The following is a 10,840-nucleotide window of genomic DNA, read 5'->3' on the forward strand; positions in this document are numbered from 1 at the left end:
CAGCCCCCAGTGGGTACAGCACCATCTCTGAAATCAGTGGAGCTGCATTTGACCCTACCTCCATCAGGCAGTACTTGTGAGTTTGGGAAAGGTGTCTGATCTTGCTGAGCCTCACTGTCTTCATCTTCAAATGGGGAGGATAACATGTGCATTGCTGGGCTGGACTAAAGATGGAAGGAGACAGCATTCAGTGAAATTCAGGGCCTTTGCTCCTTTTACTCCCTCTACCATTTCTGTGTGGCTTCCTCCTGCATTTTCTTCAATTCCCTGCAGAAGGCCACCTTAACAAAGAGGCCCTTTCTGACCACCTATCTGAAAATGCAACTCCTTTCACTCTCCGACCCTCTTCTCTGTTTGATTTTTTGGGTTACAGCCTCATTGCCATCTGGTAGATATTTATTTGTTTGTCTGTAACATCTCTCTCTCTCTCTCTCTCTCTCTCTCTCTCTCTCTCTCTCACACACACACACACACACACACACACACACACACACGAGCACGCAAAAGGAAACTTTTTGAAGATAGTGCCTTTGTTTGTTTGTTCATCATTGTGTTGCCAATCCCAAAAAGAGTCACTGGCATGTAGTCTACATGCAGTAAATACATATTGATGTAATAAAAGGATGGTTGCAGGCTCCTGGCATCCAGCTGACCCAGTGTATTTTCCTTTCCATTTCTAGATACCTGTTTTCAAGGAAATTGAAAGGAAAGGAAGTTTGCCAATACTTACAGAAAAGCCAGTCAATGTGGGTGTTGTCCATGCAATTACTGCCAATGAACTACAAGATTGACAATGCCTGCAGGAATGATGTCTTGTACATCTGGAGCAGCCTGCTCTCATAGCCTTGGGTGGGAGGCAAATTGAATTGATTTCTACATATAATTTTTTCTCTTAGCTACCAAATTTAATTTTAAATTTCCTGGAAAGCTGCTGTTTTCAATCTCTGTTCCACCAAGCCCTAGGTTTGCTCAGTTGACAGGTAGCTGGGAAGAGGAAGGGACCTAGTATGTTGGGCTCTCAAAAGCCCTGCTTCAACCAGCTAGTAAGTGACACAATCCAGATGAGAATCCAGCCCAGTCTGACCCCAGAGCCCACCATCATCCCATCATACCACCTCCCTAGGGAGGTTGAAGGAGAACTAAAACCCCACAAAGTCCCTTAGCACCCCTACTCTATATGAGCTTAAGCAAATCAGTTGAATTATGTGTGCCTCCATTTTCTCACTTGACAACTGAGTTGATATTAAATCCACATGACCCTGTAAAGAGCTTTTGGGCCAGGCACAGTGGCTCACACCTGTAATCCCAGCACTTTGGGAGGCCAAGGCGGGCAGATCACTTGAGGTCAGGAGCCTGAGACCAGCCTGGCCAACATGGTGAAACCCTGTCTCTACTAAAAATACAGAAACTATCCAGGCATGGAGGCACACACATGGTAATACCAGCTACTCGGGAGGCTGAGGCAGGAGAACTGCTTGAACCCAGGAGGCGGAGATTGCAGCGAGCCAATATTGTGCGACTGCACCCCAGCCAGGGTGACAGACTGAGACTTCGACTCAAAAAAAAAAATAAAGTAAATAAACGATAAAATTATAAAAATGTTCAAAAAGAGATTTTGAACAAAAACAAAAATGAGATCACAAACTGGGAAACTCTGAAAAAAAGACTGGGCTATGTCAAAGTCAGGAACCATAACTCTAGATTTGGTATCTATTTGATTGACAGCATTCCTTCCATATACCACCCCTTGCATGCTCTTTGCATATGGGCCTCTAGAGGAGCCACTTACTTGCCTCCCACCACTTCTCTAGCTTCCTAGTGTCTTCTCTGGATGAAGCACCAAGGCCAAGCATGCCCAGAACCTTGGAACTGGTGGCCAGGACAGGTTATTGAATCCCACTGAGGAACAGAGACCCCAAATTCAAAGATCACAGCTTCTCTGAACCAAAGGTAGAGGGCAGAGATCTGCCATTGTCTGAACAGGAAAGGGAAGAAACAGGAGTTGTCGCTGGCTATAAGATGCCTCATACTCCACACTTATGCCTATAACTCCCCCAGGGGTGACCCATGGGACCAGCTCTCAGACCACAAAGGAAAAAAAATAATAAATTATGAAAAACTTTGCCCCAGAGGGTGTGCAGAAGTTACATGGGAGTCCCAAATCTGTAGACTAGGAGGACTGATGCCTCACAGTGGAGGATGAGGGGCCAACCAGGGAAGATTCTGTGACAGCTAGATTCTTTGCCAAGGTCTCTGGCTCCAAACTACTCTAGAATATAGTAACACAAAGTCTCTAGGGTTCAGATTTATCATGACTGCAGTGAGGCCTTCCTCACTAGAGTGGGTCAGATATCACCACCCGCCTACCTGCCTTCTGTCCCAACTCCTGGTAAATAATCTGCAATGATAACACCAGACATTACTGAGTAGCTGCTCTGGGCCAGGATCTGTGAAATATAGATATGAAGTACCCAGCCTCAAGCCTTAAGGAGCTTACAATTCTGTAGAGGCTATGACTTCAGGTCACTTTTACCCTGAATGTTAACTGTGCCAAATTGCCTTCCTTTCAAAGAGTTACTCTGGGGAATTTGATGATTGTTTACAGGCTGGGCAATTGTTTTCTCCAAAAGGGAAATATGGTGTTATTTCAATATAAAGCAAAAAGAACGTCAGGGATGGTGAGTATTCACTGTGTTTGATTACAGAAGGCAGCCAGACCAAAGCTGGCAAAGCCCAAAGGCAATGTGGATGACTTGTTCTTTAACACATCCTCAATGCATAGGATCATTTTCTTTGATTTTGTATGACTTGGTCCAGCCTTAATGTTTTTGGTGCAAATATCATGTCTTACCAACTAAACAAGAAAGATCTTTTATGACAGGGCTATATCTTATATTTTCCGCATTCCCAAAAAGCCTAGAGCAGTACTGCTTAGTGTAAAACACCATAGGCATGATAAAAGAAAAACTTCGGCTGGGGGCAGTGGCTCAAGCCTGTAATCCCAGCACTTTGGGAGGCCAAGATTAGCAGATCATGAGGTCAGGTGTTTGAGACCAGCCTGGCCAATGTGGTGAAATCCCATTTCTACTAAAAATACAAAGTTAGCCAGGTGTGGTGGCACACACCTGTAGTCTCAGCTACCCGGGAGGCTGAGCCAGGAGAATCACTTGTACCGAGGAGGCAGAGGTTGCAGTGAGCCAAGATCGTAACACTGCACTCCAGCCTGAGAGACTCTGTCTCAAAAAAAAAAGATAAAAGAGTTTAAGTGAGCAATGAACCATTTGCGAATTGGGAAGCCCCCAGAATCACAGCAGATTCACAGAGACTCCAGGGGTGCCTCGTGGTCAGAACAAATTTATAGACAAAAAAGGTAATGTGACCATATAGAAATCGGAAGTGAGGTACAGAAGCAGTGAGATTGGTTACAGTTCAGCATTTGCCTCATTTGAATGCAGTTTGAACATTCAGTAGTCTGTGAGTGTTTGAAGTATGGCTGCTGGGATTAGCCAATGCTCAGCTATTGTTACAGGTGCACACTATTAAGCTAGGTTTTCAATTTTATGTATTATGATGATGAGGTCTATAAAATTGTATATAATTCTCATTCCACTGTAACCTATTAGGCTAGATTGCAGCTCATCCACAAGGACTCAGCTATAGAAGTGCTGAGTCCTTCTCAGGCTGTATTTAGTTTGCTTTGACACTTGGATTTGAATACTACATGAGCCTCTTCATAGACTTGCTACCTTTCTAAAATTAGGAAAATAAAACTACATGACAGGATGTAGTTAGAGATAAATAAGGAAATAAAGTTGAGGGCTTTGTCCACCTGACAGTAGACATGAGATCATTATACCACGACACTTCAGGCTGCTCTAGGCAGGAAGGATGTTGAACTGTGCCAGATTTGCATTCCCACTCAATAGAAAAACTTCTTTGCAGCTCTAACCCAATCTGTCAATGACTCTTACTCTGCAAATCAAAAAAAAAAAAAAAACAACACCACCCTCTTCTGCACTCACATGAGGCTGATCAAAAGCAACTAGGAAGACCACCATGTCTGCAGGCCAAGGACATTCAGAGGGAAATGGCCACCTGGAGAGCCAAGGAAACAGGGGCAAACGCCAAACCTCTGCTCTCCAACCCAGGCCCCACTGGGTCCTGTCTTTCTTCTCTCCTTTCACCTTCCGGAACACTATGTGTCTCTGCCTTTACAATGTAAACCACTCCAGGCTTGATAGCTCCTTGAGTTTTGCCACTCTATCTGTTGTCCCAGTTTCACATCACAAAAGTTCAGAAACTGAGCAATGAAAGGCAGAATTCTCTTCTGTGTGTGAAGGTAATAAAAGAGGCTTCGAATGATCATATTTCTATTATTTTCCTCTTGCCCCGGGGAATCAAATATCCCAACCTAGAAACCAGGACACATCGGAGGAGGGGCCACAGAACCAACACTGACAAAGGGAAAACACAGACTAGAGCAAAAAGCCAAGAGCCTTCACCACCCCTCTGAGAAGAGATTTGAAATCATTCGCTGTACTTCTAATTTTAATATGTTATGATGATGAGGTCTACAAAATCATATATAATTCTCATTCCACAGTAGAGGTTCAATCTCAGTACGATGTTTTTCAGCTTTAACAGCGTTAAGAAACAGAGACTGGCATGGTATTTTTTGCAGGCATTTCTTTTCATTGTATTTTTATCATGAAACAATTCAACTTTATTCACAAGAAGGAATATAATATAATGTTTACTACTATCCACTTTTATCAATTATTAACTTTTAGCAATATTTATTCCACATCCTTTTTTGTAAAAATATGATCGATAGGCTGAGAGACACACAGACATGTATATATATTTATAGATGATGTTGATAGATAAATAGATAATTGATAGCGAGATAGATGATTGATTGATAGATAGATAGATAGATAGATAGATAGATGATAGACAGAAAAATGTAGACACAGTTGAGGCCTTTTGTTTGTTTTCACTCCCATCACCCTCACCTCTTCCTCAGAATTAACCAATATGGTAAATTTAGTATTTATCATGCTCACAAATGGTTCGTACTATTTGTTATCTGTGAACATTATTTTATTTTGCATATCTTATTTTGCATATTTTAAGACGGATATAGTGGATTAACCTCTACATTTTGCATTTTGCTTTCTCTTAGAGCATTGTTTTTAATATTTTTATGTTGATACTTGCAGCTCTAGCTTATTCATTTTAATTTCCATGTATATTCTGTTGTATTTTTTAAAACTATATACTTATTCATTTTCCCATTAGTAGGCACTGAAGATGTATCTAATTTTCTACTATTCCTCACAATAAACATTCTCATTACTCGTCTCATTGTGCGCATCTGCAAAAGGCTGTCTAAGGAGTGGTTCTCAACGTGTGGTCCCCTGCGGCAGCAGCATCACCTAGGAACATGCTGGAAATGCAAATCCCCTGCTTCCTCGGGCCTCCTGAACCAGAAACTCTCGGAGTGGGGTCTAGTAATATGTGCTTTAACAAGCCCTCCAGCTGATTCTGAGTCAAGCTAAAGTTTGCGAACTCCTGCTTGAGGGTGACCTAAATGAACACCTCTCACATCCCTAAACAATGCTGAATTGCTCTCCAAAGGGGTTGCCCCAACTATATTCCCACCAGCAGTGTCTGAGAGTTACCGCATTTCTCATACAAAACCAGAACAATGTAATTGCCAGCCTCTGACAGTTTCGACCATCTGTGGGTTAGGCATCTTGTCAAATGCTTATTGGCCAAATGGATTCCCATTCTTGTGCACTTTCGTTTTTCTATTGAGTAGTTTTTAACCTTTTTTAAAATAATTTGTAGAAATTGTGTTTTCTAAAAACTCATACTTAGTTTTATAATCAATATGCTCCCAGTCCTCTAACTTTGTTTATATTGAGTTTGTTGTTGTTGTTTTCATTTAACATCTTTAAGTTTTACATAGTAAAATGTACAAATCTTTTTCTGTGTGGCTCGTGTTTTTCCATCTTAACTAAAATGTATTCTAAAAACTGTTTAGGTTTTGCTTTGTATACTTAGTCCTTAATGCAACTAGACTTGATCTTTGTGTATGCTATGAAGTAGAGATTTAAGTTTATGGGTTTTCTTCATATTGATAATATCCTTCTCCATCAATTGGTATTGCCACCTCTCATAAATCCAAATATTCAAGATATTTAACATCATCTGTGTTGACTCTTGCTAGAGTCTGCCTATTTTACTATTTTCCTTTTTTACAAGAACAAACATTTGGTTTTGTATCTTCTCTAATTTTCTATTTTATTAATTTCTCCTCTTATATTTATTATTTCCCTCCTTCCACCTTCATAGATTGCTTTATTTTTCCTTTAAAGCTATTTTTAGTATAATATAACATGCTTATTTTCAATTTTTGTTTATAATTAATGCAATTAAGCTATATATTTACCTGTAGACATCACTTTAATTAGATCACTCATATATTTATACATTTATTATTGTTCACTTATAAATATTTTATTAGTGTGGTATTTATTTTTCTTTAATTCATGAGTTATTCAGAATGTCACTCTTCAATTTCCTGATAAGAAGAGAAAGAGAGTAGGATTGTTAAACTACTTTCTATCATTTAAATTATTTCTAATTTAATTGTGTGGTAAGATATAGTGATCAGTATGATAGCAATTCTTTGAAAGTTGCTGAAAATTCCTTTTTGCCCTCATGTTCGAATTTTAAAAATGTTCTATCTATACTTGAAAATAACATATATGCACTTAAGTGTGAAGTTTTTAGATATGTACATGTACATATTATATCATACTTGGTAATTTTATTGTTCAAAACTCCTATTCCCATTATAATTTTTGTCTGCTGGATTTATAATTTGTGTTCATCTCCTACTATGGTTTTTTGACTTTCTTCTTATAATTTTGCCAATGTTTGCTTCATTCTTTCAATGTTAAAATATATAATTGTATTAGAAGCGTGTAATTTCATTATTCTTATATCTTCTTGATCTGTGGTTACCTTTTTGTCTGTGTGGTTTCTCTCTTTATCCCAAAAATGTTATTTGTCTTAAGAACTATTTTGTCAATCCAAGATGGCCATATAGGAAGAGCTCTGGCATGCAGGTCCCAGCAAGAACAACTCAGAGGGTGAATGATCACCTCATTTCCAAACGAGTTTTCAAGGCCACAGACCAGGAGATTCCCAGGCTGAAAAGCACTAGGAGTTTCCAGCATGGCTGTTTCAACCAGTGCCGCGGGTTGGTGCACAGAAACTCACACAAATCTGGGCAGCTGTTTCAACTGGCACCTGGAACGCCTGGGAGACAGAGCCACCCATTCAACTGAAAGGGAGGGGGCTAAGACACGGAGCCAGGTGATCTGGCTCAGCGGGTATCACCCCCACAAAACAAGCAATTTGAAACACTATGGATTGAGAGTTTTGCAGCAAGTACAGCTGGACCCAGGATGGTCCGGATTGGTGGGGGAAGGGCGTCCACCACTACCAAGGCAGTCTGCCAATACCAGGGCAGTTCTAACTGTACCTCTATAAACAACACCTCAAGGAAGTTCACACAGCAGCTGGGCAGAGCCCATGGCAGCTCAGCAATGCATCTGCTGGCAGACTGTGACTAGACCATCTCTGCGCTGGGCAGGGCATCTATGAAAAAAGGTAGCAGCACATCAGAAACTTAAAAATAAAGCCCAACCTTCCTAGGATAGAGCACCTGGGAAAAGAGGGTTATGAGTTCTGCTGCAGCAGACTTAAAAGTACCTGCCAAGCATCTCTGCACAGAACAACAGAGCTCCCAGCACAGCACTTGAGCTCCTATAAGGAACAGACTGTCTCTTCAAGCAGCTCCCTGACCCCATGTATCAAAAGAGACACCTCATAAAGGAGAGCTCAGGCCGACATCTGGTGGGTACCCTTCTGGGACAAAGAAAACTGAAGAAGAAACTGGCAGCAACCTTTACTGTTCTGCAGACTCCGCAGGTGATCCCCAGACAAGCAGAGTCTGGAGCGGACCTCCAGCAATCCTGCAGCAGAGGGGCCTGACTGTTAGAAGGAAACTAAAAAACAGAAAGAAATCGTTTCAACATCAACAAAAAGGACATCCACTCAGAGACTCCATCTGGAAGTCACCAACTACAAAGGCCACAGGTAGATAAAGCCATGAAGATGGGAAGAAACCAGCACAAAAAGGATGAAAACACCAAAAAGCAGAATGCCCCTCTTCCTCCAAGGGATCACAACTCCTCACCAGCAAGGGAACAAAGCTAGATGGAGAATGAGTCTGATGAACTGACAGAAACAGGCTTCAGAAGGTGGGTAATAAGAAACTTCTCTGAGCTAAAAGAACATGTTCTAACCCAGTGCAATGAAACTAAGAACCTTGAAAAAAGGTTAGATGAAATGCTAACTAGAATAAACAGCTTAGAGAAGAATGTAAACGACTTGATGGAGCTGAAAAACACAGCACAAGAACTTCACAAAGCATACACAAGTTTCAATAGCCAAATCGACTAAGCAGAAGAAAGGATATCAGAGATTGAAGATCAACTCAATGAAATAAAATAAGAAGGCAAGATTAGAGAAAAAAGAGTAAAAAGAAATAAACAAAGCCTCCAAGAAATATGGGATTATGTGAAAAGACCTAATCTATGTTTGATAGGTGTACCTGAATGTGACAGGGAGAATGAATCCAAGCTGGAAAACACTCTTCAGGATATTATCCAGGATAACTTCCCCAACCTAGCAAGGCAGGACAACATTCAAGTCCAGGAAATACAGAAACCACAAAGATATTCCTCAAGAAGAGCAACCCCAAGGCACATAATTGTCTGATTCACCAGGGTTGAAATGAAGGAAAAAATGCTAAGCGCAGCCAGAGAGAAAGTTTGGATTACCCACAAAGGGAAACCCATCAGACACACAGCAGATCTCTCGGCAGAAACCCTCCAAGCCAGAAGAGAGTGGGGGCCAATATTCAACATCTTTAAAGAAAAGAACTTTCAACTTAGAATTTCATATCCAGCCAAACTAATCTTCACAAGCAAAGGAGAAATAAAATCCCTTATGAACAAGCAATAGCTGAGAGATTTCGTCACCACCAGGCCTGCCTTATAAGAGCTCCTGAAAGAAGCACTAAACAAGGAAAGGAAAAACCAGTACCAGCCACTCCAAAAACATACCAAATGGTAAAGAGCATCAACACAATGAAGAAAATGCATCAACTAATGGGCAAAACAGCTAGCATCAAAATGGCAGGATCAAATTCACACATAACAATATTAACCCTAAATGTAAAAGGGCTAAATGCCCCAATCAAAAGACACAGACTGGCAAATTGGATAAAAAGTCAAGACCCATTGGTGTACTGTATCCAGAAAACCCATCTCACATGCAAGGACACACATTGGGTAAAAATAAATGGATGGAGGAAGATTTATCAAGCAAATGGAGAGCAAAAAAAAGCAGGATTTGCAATCCTAGTCTCTGATAAAATGGACTTTAAACCAACAAAGATCAAAAGAGACAAAGAAGGGCATTACATAATGGCAAAAAGATCAATGCAACAAGAAGAGCTAACAATCCTAAATATATATGCACCCAATACAGGAGCATCCAGATACATAAAGCAAGTTCTTAATGACCTACAAAGAGACTTAGACTCCCACACAATAATAGCGGGAGACTTTAACACTCCACTGTCAATGTTAGACAGATCAACGAGACAGAAAATTAACAAGGATATCCAGGACTTGAATGCAGATCTGGACCAAGTGGACCTAATAGACATCTACAGAAATCTCTACCCCAAATCCACAGAATATACATTCTTCTCAGCACCACATAGCACCTACTCTAAAATTGACCACATAATTGGAAGTAAATCACTCCTCAGCAAATGCAAAAGAATGGAAATCATAACAAACAGTCTCTCAGACCACAGGGCAATCAAATTAGAACTCAGGATTAAGAAACTAACTCAGAACCACATAACTTCATGGAAACTGCACAACTGGCTCCTGAATGTTGACTGGATAAACAATGAAATGAAGGCAAAATAAAGATGTTCTTTGAAACCAAAGAGAATGAAGGCACAACGTATCAGAATCTCCAAACTGCTTTCCACCATGGCTGAACTAATTTACATTCCCACTAGCAGTATATAAATGTTTCCTTTTCTTCATAGCCTCATCAGCATCTGTTATTTTTTGACTTTTTTATATTAGTAATGGCAAAAAGCACAATTACTTTTGTACCAACCTAATAACAGCTATTCTGACTGTTATGAGAAAGTATCCTATTGGGGACTTGGGGGGTTGGGTTTGGGTTTTTTGTTGTTTTTTTAGACAGTGTCTTACTTTGTCACATAGGCTGGAGTGCAGTGGTGTGATCATGGCTCACTGCATTCTCCAACTCCTGGCCTCAAGCAATCCTCCCATCTCAGCCTCCCAAGTACCTAGGACTACTGATGGATGCCACTATGCCTAGTTAAGTTTTTTAAATTTTTTGTAAAGATGGTATCTCCCTATAATGCCTAGCCTGGTCTCTAACTCCAAGGTGCAAATGATCCTCCTGCCTCAGCCTCCCAAAGTGCTGAAATATAAGCATAAGCCACTGAACCTGGCCTCACTGTGGTTTTGATTTGCTTTTCTCTTGTGGTTAGTGAGGTTGATCATTTTTTCATTTGTTTATTGGCCACTTGTATGTACTCAAGTGTCTGTTCATGTTTTGTGCTTTTTTTTTTTTTTTTTGAGACAGAGCCTCACTCTGTCTCCCAGGCTGGGGTGCAGTGGCATGAACTCGGCTCACTGCAAAC

This window comes from Aotus nancymaae, unplaced genomic scaffold, assembly GCF_030222135.1.
Source record: "Aotus nancymaae isolate 86718 unplaced genomic scaffold, 86718_ANA_hifiasm-v0.15.2.pri h1tg000059l, whole genome shotgun sequence".
NCBI lineage: Eukaryota > Metazoa > Chordata > Mammalia > Primates > Aotidae > Aotus > Aotus nancymaae.